Here is a 15259-nt window from a genome sequence, read left to right on the forward strand (position 1 = left end):
TTTTCTTAAGCTACGCAGTGCTTCCTAGCCTGTGTAGCCATTGCTGCCGGTCCAGATTTCCCCTAGGTCTGGTGCCGGTAACATGTGGTTTTATTATGTACAATGCAGAATACAGGTCAGTCACTGAAAATAAAACCGTAACTGGGTCTTTCAGTTGTAATCAGCGACTTCAGCTGAGCTAACATCGCCACAGCTGGACAGCTTGTCAACTACTCTGACATATATCTGAATGAATGGCTCTAATCATGAATTGTGTGTGTGTGTGTGTGTGTGTGTGTGTGTGTGTGTGTGTGTGTGTGTGTGTGTGTGTGTGAGGGTGAAGTCTCCCAGATGGCACCCAAAGGATTTTCACTGATAGTTCCCCCTCCAGGAATTAGACCACTGGGTTTAGTTGCATCAACGGCTTTCGACCTACCAACCAAATCAAATCACCTCTGCCCCTCTGGGCCATGGATCCAGATCCACAAAGAAAAAACATCACTACTGAGGAGCTATTCTCACACACACAGGGTAGACAAAATAACAGAATAACAGAAACAGTTCACCTTGTATTGGAATCCAGGACAACTACACCACCAACTACAGCATCAGAAATAGCTTCTCAAACAGCGTCTCAACAAAAATAAGTGCTTTTAATGAGAGTCCATGTTATTTTGTCCACCTCTTCAAGTACTGTTTGGCATAAACTGTTGAAGGGTGATATATTACACAAGTTGTATAGCAGGGAATGCTACAGCTGACAAAATGACATCACTCAACTGACAAGAGCTTTGCAGCTTTGGGAATATTAAATGGTGTCATTAATACTTTATAGCCACACCAACTTGACATCAAGTTGAAGTTGAAGTTTTTTTTACAGTAGAACTCCTTGAAATTAACAGCTGAAGACCTGGTGGATTTAGTTTAATTTAAAAAAAAAAATCCTGCTCTGTCCACAGATCATCCTGTATCGCCTTAATGGTCACAGCCGTCTGTCTTCGGGTATGACAGTCCAGCCTCTGGGGGGAAACAGCGCTCAATTACAGCATTCAAATCCACACCGAGATCATAGGCATACCATATGTGAACAGTGACGGTGGCCGACAGCCTGTCCTTAAAGGGGTTATAACCATCATTTCAAGTTATTTTGGTACCTTCTTTTCGACAGTTTGACCAGCATTCATGAGCGTTTCACCCTGGTGTGACTGGGAAAGTAGCCCGGAGCGTTTTTCAAAGGATCTGGGTTACATTTTAGGGCAATGCTGCTTTACACTGCTTTTCAATCAGAAGGAAATGTAATTCACACTCCCATTTGCTGAACAGGAAAGCTCTGGATGCACCTATCTGTACATTTGTTTCGTCTTTAGTTTAGCACCTTTCTCACATACAGTACCTTTTATCTAAGGTACATACACACACACACATAAGACACCTGTGTAATCAATATTTCCTTTTCAATTTTTTCCAACCTGAGATATAAAAAAAAAAAAAAAAACCTTACCACACAGACTGAAGGTCCAAGCCAAGAACTGTTGATCAGATCTTTACGTTGGTACAAAATGAAGCCCAAATCCTTTAAGGTGCTCTCTTCCGCAATCAAACTGGGGTTATACTTTATTGATGTGGCAGGTTGTTGTAGAAAATAGTGGCTGGTAGGTGGTCGTATTCTCAACAGGGAGTAATACCACCTCCACTACGTCTTTTCCTCGCTCTCTTCTCTCCGTCTTCTGGTTTTTCTGATGTTGAAAGAGAGCAGCAGGTGTTGTTGTACAGGCAGATATTTCTCTCTCGGCTAGATTTTCACCAGGTTTCTGTACAAATCCTTGTCTGGACTGTGGACCAGATAATAAGATAAGTCTGTGATGAAGTATGGGTGGATTCCTCTTAAATGAGAATGAATTCCAGAGCTGGATTTCCAAAGACCAACATTATTGGACCAGCAAATTTTTAGGAAAAAAAAACAGAGTTCACAAGGTTTTTCCGCAGGAGTCCAACAGGTTTTGAGGCTCTCTTGCTCTTTTTCCTCCTGCTGCCTCTGATGTGGTTTTCTCATCCAGCGGCCAAAAGTGTTGAACCACAGCTGTCTGACCACAGTCCTGTCTCATACAGGTCACTGCCCACTTCCTCTTCCTGTTATTGTGGTCAGTCTTCTTTGCTAGAGCTCCCTGCTATCGCTCCTTTTCCTGTCCTGGAGGGGGAAACAGTGAGAGAGAGAGAGGTATGGAGAGGTATGGGGGAAAAGAGAGAAGCAGAGAGGGAGCGCATATGTCAAAGCAGCTCAAAGACGCTCGCAGAGGCACAGAAAGCAGCCGGCTCATGTTCATGAAGCAGATGAAGTGAGAGAGTGTGTGAGAGAGAAAGAAGGGAGGGAGAGTAAGGTGGGAGAGGCGTTACTTCTCAGTCTTTCTCAGAAAGAAAGAGAGAGACGGAGAGTGGGGGAGAAATTTATTATTCATGTGTGTGAGATAAGGATTAAGTTAAACAGGTTATTGGGGATAATCCTTAGAGATTTCCCCACATGAGGCTAGTAAATATTTCACGGGGCTGACTTCGGCGGGTGAGTGTGTGTGTTAGTGTATCTGACAGAGCGATCTTGTCTAAGCCGGTTAATGAGATGAGTCGGATGCCCCGCCACACACACCCACACACCATCTCCATCTATCTCACCCCCCTCATCTTCTCTTCAGGGGGGAGTTGGTCGTCAGTAATTTGGTGGATTGGACAGGAAAGCCGGCTGTGTGTTTTTACATGAAACCTCTCCCGTGGCAACAGCAGTCCTCTTTCTTTTTCACTTCCATCCCTCTCCCTCTCTTTCTCACTCTCTCTGTTTGCTCGCTCTCCTGTTTGCAGTTTCAGTTCCACTCTACATACAATATTTTCATTACACTGGGAGCAGTACTGTCGATTATCAACATCACAAAAATCAACATTTACTCTGAATCCTCTTCCTTTATTGCAGTAGCTGTTCATGTAAAGTATCTCTCTAATAGTAAATGTATGTGTGTTTTTTCAACAAGTTCTACATACTGAAGGACAAAAAAGGTTGTTTGTCACAAAACTGTTACAAATCAGCCACCTTTAGGGAACAGTTTTAGCCACTAATGCCGTGTTTCCACCGTATGGTGCAGCTCTGCTTGACTTGACAGAGTCTGAAAGAGTGAAGTGAGTGAAGTTAGATGTCAAGTGAAGAGGAATGTCTGCACTTCGTCAATTGTACAGCGTAGTGTATGCATTGAACAGCGCAGTTTTACGGGCTGCCATCTTTTTCAATCTGGGGCAAGTAAATGAAAAAACTGCAGTCTCTATTGACGGTATCTTGGCTATTTAAAATTGGCGGGTTTATGCAGGGTGTACCTTGTCGCGCTAATGACATGGACCTGCACTGCCCAATCAGTGGTCTGTAGTGTTTTAACTCCACCTTCTAGTATCAGTTCAGCACACTTGGAACCTGGACCAAGATGGTACCAAAAAGGTACCAGGTACAATCCCCAACTTTTGCTGATGATAAACCAAACAAGATTAAAAGAAACCAATGGTGGCTAGTGGAATGTAACGGGACACGACAAGCATTGTACAGTGTCAAAGTCACATCCTTTGTTTACCCATCTTCAAACTCATGGATCTTTTAGTAAAACCATTCTTCTTGTATTGTATTTTATCACCTCATGGTACCTGAAGCAACACACTGTCACTGTATCGTCTGAGCATTTGCTTGCAATCTTACAGCAACAGGCTATGACTCTTTCACTTGTGTTTGCAGCTTTCTGCGTTAGCTTGTATTCAAATATAATTTGGATAATTTATATAACCCCTCTTTCTTTTTGTTTCCCCGGTGAACTACACTTTTCTAAGTGTCTTGTTTTTTACAAAGAACTAACATCTAACTTCACTGCGTGTGTGTAATGTGTGTGTGTGTGTGTGTGTGTGTGTGTGTGTGTGTGTGTGTGTGTGTGTGTGTGTGTGACTGTCAATTTAGACAGATAAGGGAGAGACTAGTGACTTTGATGACAGTTACACACCAGAGAGAAAGAAAAGGCCTGGAGGAAAGTGTCTGAAAATATATTTTTTAAATCTATCAACCAACTTTACATAACATAAACTGCTTTGTACAGCTTTGTAAGTATTGATCATTTTTTAAAAACCATGCCTTTAAATCACCTTTAAATGTAGTTAAATGTGATCAAACTGATTTGGGCAGTGACAGTGATGTAGCCTATGTATGTAGAGAAAAGAACACGAGAGGAAATAACAAACAGAAAGAGTGTGTCCTCATGCCGGCTGTCTGTTTTCTTTTGACGTGTACACGAGTGATGGTTGTCCCACAAGCAAGCAAACAAAACGTCACAAATATGATGGAAACTCTCTTGTTTTACACATCTCTTTTCCTCTCCTCCTCTGTGTCTCTCTGTCATTCTGTCTTTTCAAAACTCCTCATGCTCTTGGCCTACTTTCCTAGAGAAAAAAATCACTTTGGCACTAAAAATTGCATCCTCGCTCAGCTCATGACATGTAAGGAAACGGGTGATATCCCACACTGGTGGTTTGACTGGAAGAAGACCTCTGGGAGTCGAACATCAAGGACTGGAGGACTGAGAGAGAGAGAGAGAGAGAGAGAGAGAGAGAGAGAGAGAGAGAGAGAGAGAGAGAGAGGAAAATGTCTGACATGCCAGATCTTTTTTAATGGTGCTATATCTGCCTAAAGAGGCCGCTTTCATCATTAACATCTCAAGTGCTTTTACATTTTTTATAAGCATATTTAGACGGTTGACAAAAAAAAAACATGGAACACCCAAATCACCACCGCAAGCACTGCTACAGAGGTGGGTGATATTGGGTTGGAGCGATGTTTACATTGCTCTGAAAACCCACATATCAAAGTGATTGATTTACGGAGCTATTTTATAGACAATATTATATAAAGTCCTTTCCCACAAGCTTATTTTGTCTATACATAAAGCAGAGTTTCTGATTTTAAAGGGCAAGTTCACCAAAAAACAACAACACATATTTTTCCACTTTCCAAACAGTGGTCACAAATTTAATTTAAATCTATGTTTGATTACTTATTTAAAGTAAAATATTGTCTTTTTAGTTTTACAAGTTGTGACGGCCCAGAGCCTATTGCCTTGTGCCTGTGTACTGTTGTTTTTCTTGTGCACTTGCAGCTCTGTGGCTGAGGTGCTAACAATGTAACTGGGAGCACCTAGCCAGTCCTTCCAGTCTACTTAACGCCACCTGCCCAGAGGCCAGTGTGCAGCAATCCCTTCACCCAGCACCAGTATGAGTTCACCTTTGTTTGGTTATTTCCTTTGTTAGACACTAACAACATGCACCACACATTGTTTATTGTTTGCACTTTCATTTAATAAATGGCAGTTTGTTAATATTAAGTTTGCTGTTCATTCCCCTCTTTTGTTGTGGCCTGTGAGCCGGTCATAACATGTTGGGATCCCGGACGAGCCCCCAACATGTTATGACCGGCTCACTGGCCACAATAAAAGAGGAAGATGCACAGCAAACTTAATATTAACAAACCGCACCTCAGCCACAGACCTGCAAGTGCACAAGAAAAACAACAGTACACATGCACAAGGCAACATGCTCTGGGCCATCACACAAGTATTATAATTGATGTCTGCAGGATGTAACAAAGCATTAACCCTAATTGAAAACCTTTAGAACTGTCAGTAAACTGTAGTTACTTCTACCTACTGCAGCTATGCATGGGCTCCAAAGCCTCTTTGTAAATTGGTTAGCCTGGTTTAAAAAGCAGCACCAACACAGTGCTGAATTGACTTTCATTAGGCAAGTTTCTTTTTTTTCTAATTATAGTGAAAGTTTTCACTATCACTAGTTTTATGTTTTCTCATAATTTTTTGGAGATTGGAAATAAATGGCTGCCTGTTGTCCTTAGGATTTGAGGCCAGCATTATGTTTCATCCCCTTTACCCTTTGGTCACAACATGCTACCTCCATGCTACTGTTAATTGCAACGATTACCATTCCACACATTGTTATCTGCAAGCACCAGACAACACGTAGCCCTACTTGTGTAATCAAGAAGAGCAACAGACTGCAGTTGTGAAATCTGACCTTCTGTCCATCCAGTGCATGGATGGACATTGGTATTATCCCTAATTATCACAAAGAGCTTTAAAGAAACACAGACGGGCTGGTCAACCTACATGTTAAAGGACCACGGCGCAGTTTTACTGTATCTCAATCAATTTCCCATCAACTAATAAAAGACAACATACACCAGTAAAATTAGTGACTATTGTCATATATTTCTTTCCCCATAAGCCTTTATCTAATCAGACAGTCGGAGGATGAGGAATAGTAAGCTTTCCTGGTTTTAAAATCTTTCTTTATCTCCTTTTTTACTTATCTGGTAAAGAGAACGATTACAGGTCTTGGGGGTAAAATGAGACTTTCTTGCTGCTGTTTGGCGAGTGCTTGCATCATCAGTTGTAGGACTTTGGGTGGTTAACAGAGCCTGCCAACGAAATACAGAGTATTGCAAGTAGTGCAGTGGAGTATAAAGGCATGTCATAATATGACAAAAGCAGATATATGGTTGAAAAACTGTGAAGTGGTTCCTTAAATGATGAGAACAGGCACCTTTTCTCCATGTGTCCTTGGCAAATCATTTGATCCAAAGCACCATGCTAACATGTAGCCTTTCATTACACTATTTCATGTATAAAAGAGAACATGAACTTTAACACAAATAAAAGTTATCAAAAGCTAATTCAAAATTTGAATTACACAAATCAAAAGAAAGGTAGAAACTATTTTGTTATTGAAAAAGATAAAGAAGACCAGATTGAAAACTGAATTGAAACTAAATTAGACAAATACAGTACTGTAGCAGTTCATTTTGAGTCAACCCCTTTCAACTTTAGTTTCATGAGCAAAGCTATAGTGCATAAGAATGGAAGTGCTGCTGCTATTTTGTTTAATAATTTTTTCCAATGCAAGCAGATGTCTTGTGGAAATTCTGTGGAAAGCACCATGGAGAAATGCCACGCTGGTAAATATTGAAAAAAGAGAGTGCAGAAAAGCTGAACACAGGTGGCTAAAGACAAATCTCCAGCTTCATTATGACATCAAAAAAGTGAGCCTTTGCATATGTGAAGCTTTGAATTCCCTTGTTGTTGACAGGTGCTATACAGCGGCACTCGCCGTGTATAGATGCTACTTCATGAATCCAAGGATAAACCTATTATTATTAGGAAAATAACTGGTTATGTAAGGGGGTTTCTGATCTGCTTCTACATTATGAACTATCCAGACCTTTCAGGTCCTCTGGGACAGGTCTGCTTACTGTCCCCGGAGCAAAAACTAAACACAGAGAAGCAGCAAATAGCTGGAACAAACTCCCAGAAAACTTGACGTCTGCTTCAACTTTCAGCTCTTTTAAATCAGTGTTTAAAACTTTTCTGTTTGCCACTGACAAATCAAATTTCATATCTTTCATTGCACTGTACTTTTTACTCTCTTGTTTTATCTGTTTTATTATATCTATTTGTTTATATTCATTTCATTTTTTGTTTTATTTTAAATCCTGTTTAAATGTGTCTTTTGATAGTGTGTTTATTTCTGAATGCCTTTCATGTCATATGTAAAGCACTTTTATTTCCCTTGCTGTTGAAAGGTGCTATAACCTACAAAGAAACTTGCCCTGCTTGGATTCTACATCTTGAATCCAAGGTTAAACCTCTTATTACAAACTGGGTAAATGGGTTTGTCCTTGAAACCATTAGCCTTTAACATGCACTATATCCAGACTTTCAGAATTATTATGTCACATATTACACTTTCTGCATGAAAGACTCGGCTGAACTCTTACATTAACAGACAGAAGAAGCTATACTCTACACCCACCTCATATGCCTATAAACAATGTTTCAATGCTTTTTAGTGCACAAGCCAATCACTGAATAAATTCAGCATGTATTTTAAGTTTAAAATAATTAGTCGCGCCACAACACATTTCTTACAGTTTTTTCCAACTGCTTAAACACGTTTCTCCTTTTTTCAAAACTCCACACACAATTCCCAAAACTGCACACACAAAATGCAAAATGCCTCACATCTCACATCAAAATGAAACATGTATTCACTTTGTGCAAAACAAAGTCTGATTGATTTGTAATGCTGAAATAGTCATTAGATAGTTGCATGCAGTATGGACGCCACTGTAAAGCTACTCAAGATGGGTTTCTCTCATGGTCAATCCGTGGTTGATCACATGATGAATAAGTGTGGCCCTCATCTCATCAGAGATGGCTCTCCTTCTTCCTCTTCTTCCCTCCTCCTCCTCCTCCTCCTCGTTGTTGTCCCCTCTCTCCCTCCTCTTCCCCTTGCTCTCTGTCTATTGTTGGCATCCATTGTGCAAAACAGGTAATACCTTTGACCTCTGTATAGGCCTATACTAAAGCAGTGATTGGTTAGTGTTCAGTTATGACATAATGTGTTTGCAAATGTGAGGAGTGTGCGTGTGCCCTGGTGAATAAGTGAAGCATTTTGATTATTTATGTTTAGAAAAGGAAAGCAAGTCACTTCCTGTTAGATTTTTGTGTCTTAGGTAGAGAATTGTGTGTAATGTTTTGAAAAAAGTGTTTTATGCAATTGAAAACTGAGTGAAAGGCTGAGAAATAGCTTATGGTTTTGGAGATTTGCTGTGTAATTTTGCACTTTGAGTGAGAGGTTTCAAAAATCATGTGACATGAAAAGATTTTGTGTGTAAGCAGTTGAAAAAAACTGTAATTGCCTCACTATCACATAAAAGGCTGTTAGAAAAGCTCTATGTAAATGTCAGTCAGTAAATTTCAGGCACAGTGATTTCAATGGTTTAATGTTTTTTAGAGACTTCCTCACTGTGTTGTTGCATCAGACGCATCATTCATTTCCAGTGAAGCTGCGTTTCTTTAGTTTTACCTCATCCTTAGCAGTTGCTGTACATTTGTGTCAAACATGGGATTATATATCAAATTCAAGGTATACATTTGAGTAGATGTATTAAAATATCCAATATCATGCATGTGATTAGAGGACTCTTAACACTTTAACTTTTATATTCCACTCGGGAAATGAAAGCTAGCAAGTAAAACTTATTAGCTTCCACTTTCCAAGTGATTTCAGTTAGGCGTTACTTTATGTCCCACATTGAAACTCACAAAGGGGGGTCTAGCTCGTGTTAGTCTCGCTTTGCCAGACTTCCTCCAAAGCGTGCTGCAGGAGGGTCTGGCTACTACATATAGCATTCGGGGATGGGAGGAAAACGTGCTCTGGTTTATTGGCATTTCTTTAAACCAATCACAATCGTCTTGGGCGGTGCTAAGCACCGCAAAAAAGCCGCGGTGCGCTGCAAAATAGGCTCGGAAGGAACTTGTTTTGGTGGAACACGTGCACGTTTAAAAGTTGTTTTAGTCATGCAACAGAAAACTCAGATTGGACAGATAGTCTAGCTAGCTGTCTGGATTTACCCTGCAGAGATCTGAGGAGCAGTTAACCATAGTCCTCATAAATCATCCGGAGTTTAAAATGCCAACACAATAAATGGATGAAATCCAGCGGATTTTCCGGCGGCAACGGGGCAATCCTGGAAGTAGAATGTCAAGGATATAGACTAAGCTGGCGTTAGCTGTCTCATCTTCATGGATCCAATTGTGGTGATGGAAAATGATCAGACAACAAAGCCTTGTACTTTAACACAGGAGGCTGCTGTTCGTTTCTCGTTTCCGACCCAGCCCAGTCTCATGGCAGTTCGTGAAATGGTCACGTTTTTGAATCTATTGATTTGTGTACTGAACACGTTAATGTTGTTATTTTCGTGTGGTGATCACAAATTTTAAAGTAATGTATTTCAATGGGAAGCATATTTTGTGATCACAGAACAATTATGGTAGTGAGTAGTATTGATAAGGCGAAAATCCGCGCAGGGAGGTTGGTCGGGTTGTGGATGGGTCAAACAACACAAGACTTTCACCCCGGTGACTGGGGAAATTCTCTTCCTAACCACAACCGTCCCGCTGTTGTCGGTGTCTCCTGCTTGTGACGGTTTTTTTCCCCGTTCTTCTTTTCCTAACCATAACCGTCACGTTGTTGTGGCCGGCGTGTGGCGTTTCATGTCCCCGTTGTTGCGTGCCACAGAGACCGCGGATCGTGTCCCTGCGCCCGGGGATCGCGTCCTGCGTGTGGCAGTCCGTCCCGCTGTTGTCGTCGGCATGTGGAGTTTCATTTCCCCGTTGTTGCGTTTCATTTCCCCATTGTTGCGTCCCCCAGAGCCGCCCAGTGTCATGGCAGTTCATGACGTTCGAAAATCGTGACCTGTACACGAAATAAACGAGAAAATCGTGACCTGTACACGAATCAATAAATTAAAATAACGTGATCATTTTACAAACTGGCGTGAGACTGGGTTGTTCCAACCAACAGTCAACGTTGGTTTCTTTTAATCATGACCATAATCATTCCCAAACCTTAACCAAGTGTGTACTAACTATGTATGTGTATTTTGTGCCTTATCCTAACAAAACCTTACCCATAGAGTTGTTACATCATATATATTTTTTACAGTGATTTGTAACATTTTTGACGGCACAGACAACTGACTCACAGCAACAGGTAGTCCTCCGTAAGCAACACTGTGAGCTACATCATGATTTGAGAAACGACGCAGAGTAACGTAGTCACAGAGTTTTGCCGGGAGCGTCCAAACAATTGGGACTAAGCAACAGCTAACAACATCAGTCTGATATAGATTTGGTAGAGATCTTTTTCTCAGTTAAAAATGCACAGACCACAATAAAAAGTCACAAACCAGCTTACAGCTTACTTGTAAGACTTGAAAGATCAACAAAATACCTTTAAAATGTTTTGGCCCAGGATGCACCATCCACAGGAGGGAAAGATCTCTGGTGTACCAGCTACTAAAAGAGAGCCTAACAGAAGCCTTTCTGCCTCAGGCAAACTGTGGCTACCCTGCTTCATCACAACAAACAATTTACAACAGATCAGACTGAGTTGCAGGTGATTTAGTGTTTGCTTTTGCTTTCCTTTATGCTGTCAGTCAGCTAAATCTAGAAGTTCACTGTGAGTTCTAAAGCTCTCCAAAGTCATTGGTTCCTTCTGCTTCTGATAAGCTGTAATCAAGAGTAATGGAGTGACACATGTAAGTATAGTTTTGCTAAAGTATATTTGTCAAAGCCTGCATAACAAATATGATCTAATGAATAGTTTCAACTAAGAATCAACAATGCAGCTAAAGCCTGTCTCTGCTGTTGCTATTCAGCACCTGTTTACCTGTGCTTGTACAGTTTATTATAAGTAAGAGTATATCTGTCCACTGGTTGGTCTTATTTATTGCATCAAAGTTTATAAATAACAGCAGAAATATACCAAATGTTCTGATGCTGGTGGCTGATCTAACACAGTATGTTGTTTTTTGTCCTATTAACTAAATTCTGACACATTCAGAGTGCTCTAAAAATGTTGTGAAAATCAAGTCATCGCGAACAAAGAAAAATGCCTAACTCTCCCATGACCTTGGCTAAAAAAGAACGTAATTTCATTTTTTACTAGCTTCAATTATTGCGACACACAGATCCGGAGAGATGGGACATTAACCCCTACTGTGTGCATATGTGTGTGAATACTTTTGTGTGACTATACAATGCTTGCTTATACTGTGTGTGTGTGTGTGTGTGTGTGTGTGTGTGTGTGTGTGTGTGTGTGTGTGTGTGTGTGTGTGTGTGTGTGTGTGTGTGTGTGTGTAAATAGACAAAGATCCCTGAGGACAAATGATGAGGAGATGATATCTTGTGAAGTGTGCCCTTTAAAAATAGCAGGGTCGCTGTCAACTTTACTCAGCTTTGGATGAGCTTTCTGTTTCTGTGTGTGTGTGTGTGTGTGTGTGTGTGTGTGTGTGTGTGTGTGTGTGTGTGTGTGTGTGTGTGTGTGTGTGTGTGTGTGTGTGTGCGCGTGCGTGTACGCCCCTACATGCCACCATGATCTATGTGTGCACTATTGTGTGTGTTTGGAGCACAACCCTTCCTCCACTATGTGTGTGTGTGTGTGTGTGTGTGTGTGTGTGTGTGTGTGTGTGTGTGTGTGTGTGTGTGTGTGTGTGTGTGTGTGTGTGTGTGTGTGTGTGTGTAGACAAGTAACAGCTATTAGGATCTGTCGTCATGCATGACTGAGCTCTACATCACCTGTGTGTGTGTGTGTGTGTGTGTGTGTGTGTGTGTGTGTGTGTGTGTGTGTGTGCAAATAAACGTGTGTCTGCATAGAAGTATAAGGTGCATTTAACCAGAGCTCCTATGACAGAACATGGTAATGTGAAATACCGCCTCAGGGTGACACACAGAAAGAGAGAGAGAGAGAGAGAGAGAGAGAGAGAGAGAGAGAGAGAGAGAAAGAGGGGGTTGGGGGTAATACAAGAGGAAGATGATGAGACAAAGGAGCAGTATAAAACAAATATCAACATTTACAGTATTTAACATTTACCATTTCACTATTACAATATTATAATCTTGTATTTTCGGGAACTAATATTCAGACTGAATGGCCATTTAGTTACCCCATCTTTATTCAGTGTTCTTGTTTGCTACATTTTGTGGATGCAGGAGATGATTTTGCCCTCACATGTCACTACTGTCTGATGGATTCAACTGCTCTCATATAATGTCAACACTAAAGGCCTCAGTATGCTATAGCAAAGCGCTTTTCTGGACTTTTGGGGACTCTTACAGTTTCTGGGAATCCCTTATCAATGTTCAAATAAAGAGAGTTGAAGTTCCCACAACTTTTATAACTTTCTGAAACACACAATTTTGACAATCAAAAAAAAAAACACAATTGAATCCAGTTGAACCTGGCTCAACTTTTGTTAACTGTTTAATAAAGATAAAATGATTGCTGATATGACAACTTTCCAGAACAGCAAAATCCTGTTTGTGAGCATTATAAACAGCTGTGCAATGTTTTGGGTTTCTGCTAAAACCTTCAAACTCTATTACCAAACTGAATTTATAGACCATATTTAATCATCCCACCTGTACCTGATGCAACACACCAAGCGCAGCCCCTTGCATTCTTTAAACGCAAGGCTGTTTTCAGAAAATGTACCTTTTGTAAAAAATCCACAATGAGGTATCATGATAAAGGAAAAGAATAGATTAGGTAAACTCAAAGATTTCCACGTCAGGCTGTGTTTAAATAAGATTAAGCATTTTCACAGCAGCTCTTTCAACATATAGCACACAGGTGTAATTAATAACACTGATGATGGCTGTTTCATTTCATTTTATTTAGATGATCTAGTTCCAGTGCCCTGGTATCATGCATGCTTGCAAATAAACACCTTTACTTCAAATACGAAGACATATCGAAGTGTTTGAGAAGTGGGCATTGATTCAGAGGTATGAAAAGAAGCTACTGCTTTGGCTGGATGAAAAATTGTATTGGAAACATTTGACTTGATGGTGGCGCTAGATGAAAAGTTAAGTTAAGGGAACAGCTAAATTAATACAATTAATCCGGAGGGGACAATGGATGTGCATATGAAATATGGCAATCCATTCAATAGTTGTGACATTTTACAAATAAACACAAATGTTAACCTCATATTGGCGCTAGAGGAAAGGGTAGGGCATCACCAAAATCAGCAGGCTTCACCCTCTGGGAACCATGAATGAGCATTCAAAATTGCATGGCAATACATCAAATAGTTATTGAGATATTTAAGTCTAGACCAAAGTGGTGGACTGACATATCGAGATTTGTCATCCATTCCATTAGCATGACTAAAAATCTGGTTGTATTACACTTAGGCAGATGAATGCAGTCTAAAAGGCAGTTTTAAGCTTTTATTAGAAAGGAGTATAGTAGGTGTAGAACATTCCAGAGAAATATGAAGGTAGAGAAGAAGTAAGTAGCGGGGGTAAGAAAAGGAGGGAGGTGCTGAAGGATAGAGGAAACTCTCTGTTAGTCATGCACGCGCACACACACACATACACACACACACACACACACACACACACACACACACACACACAATTAATATGCAACGCCCCGATTAAAATCCAGAGATACGAAACGACCTACAAAATTCTGCCAAACTGATTGTCCTCCCTGCTGCCTCGTTTTGTTTCACTCCCCCTTCTCTCCTTGTCTCTCCCACCTGTCTGTCTCTTATTGCTCCTGTCTTTCATCACTCCCTCCACTCTGTGGCCAAAACCTGTCAGAGGTTGAATCAATGACGAGACGTCTGAGGGTATCTCTGCGTGTCTTTGGATGTGTGTTTCTAAGGTCTGACTGAGATAAAATGTGTCTTTGCACATCTGTACCTGTATGTATTTCTTCCTCATTATGCAGACATTTTGTGATTGTGTGGTTTAATGTGCTCTGCCTTGCTCTCATCTCAGTATTTCATACATCAAAAAGTGTGAAAAAACACACGTGTGTGTGTGTGTGTGTGTGTGTGTGTGTGTGTGTGTGTGTGTGTGTGTGTGTGTGTGTGTTTCTTTGAGGATGCTAACTAGTGGATGCTAAATAATGCAGCGGTCTGCCGAATGCTTCTCCTCCCCAACAACATCCCCATTAGTGATTCAGGGTTTGATAATGTTAATGCTTTTAACACAGTCACTCCTCATTCACATCAAACTGGAGAAAATAGCAGGGCTTGAGAGGCTCTCACATACAGTATACACAAATATGGGCAGAGGCAGAACCACATAGACAGACTTGTACCAAACCACAGCGCATACATAGAGAAACAAAGACATGCAAAGATACTCACAGAAACATATACTGACAGATACATACAAACATATAGGCTGGATAAGAAAGAGGTTCAGAAGAGAAGAGCTTTTGATCTTTTTTTTTAATTATTTATTAGTCCATACCATCTAATCAAATGGTCTCTTCGCTGTTTTCTCTGTGTTTCTGCTGTGCCATTTTTAATTGTTAGTAGCATGTATGAAAAAAAGATACACTGAAACACAAGAGACTTTCCTGTTAGATAAAAGAAAAAATAAACTAGCTGACTGGCTATCAAAGAGGTTAGAAGAGCTGCGCATGTGATCCGGAATTTCCTGAGCAGTGTAACTCCACTTTTGGCGGGGGGAGGAACCAGATGTGCTTCCTCTGATACACACAATGTTGTCAGCCACTGCTCTTCACCTGCCACTGCTGAGATTCCCCAAGAGGTCATGACAATGAGTGGAGATCCAAGATCCCACCGACCTGCAGTAGTTACAAGGATGTGATCCCT

At 40.7% G+C, this 15259-nt stretch overlaps 1 protein-coding gene across 1 annotated transcript in view; it reads right to left on the minus strand.

Annotated features, from left to right (window-relative positions):
* Window positions 1-2302, minus strand: part of cdh5 (cadherin 5) — a 37267-nt gene extending 34965 nt beyond the window's left edge. The window contains exon 1 of the mRNA XM_078272461.1: window positions 1481-2302. The gene's annotated coding sequence lies outside the window, so the exon portion shown is untranslated. The remainder of the gene's footprint in view (window positions 1-1480) is intronic.
* Window positions 2303-15259: the final 12957 nt, after the last annotated feature.

The sequence above is a fragment of the Sander vitreus genome, chromosome 17, assembly GCF_031162955.1.
Source record: "Sander vitreus isolate 19-12246 chromosome 17, sanVit1, whole genome shotgun sequence".
Lineage (NCBI taxonomy): Eukaryota > Metazoa > Chordata > Actinopteri > Perciformes > Percidae > Sander > Sander vitreus.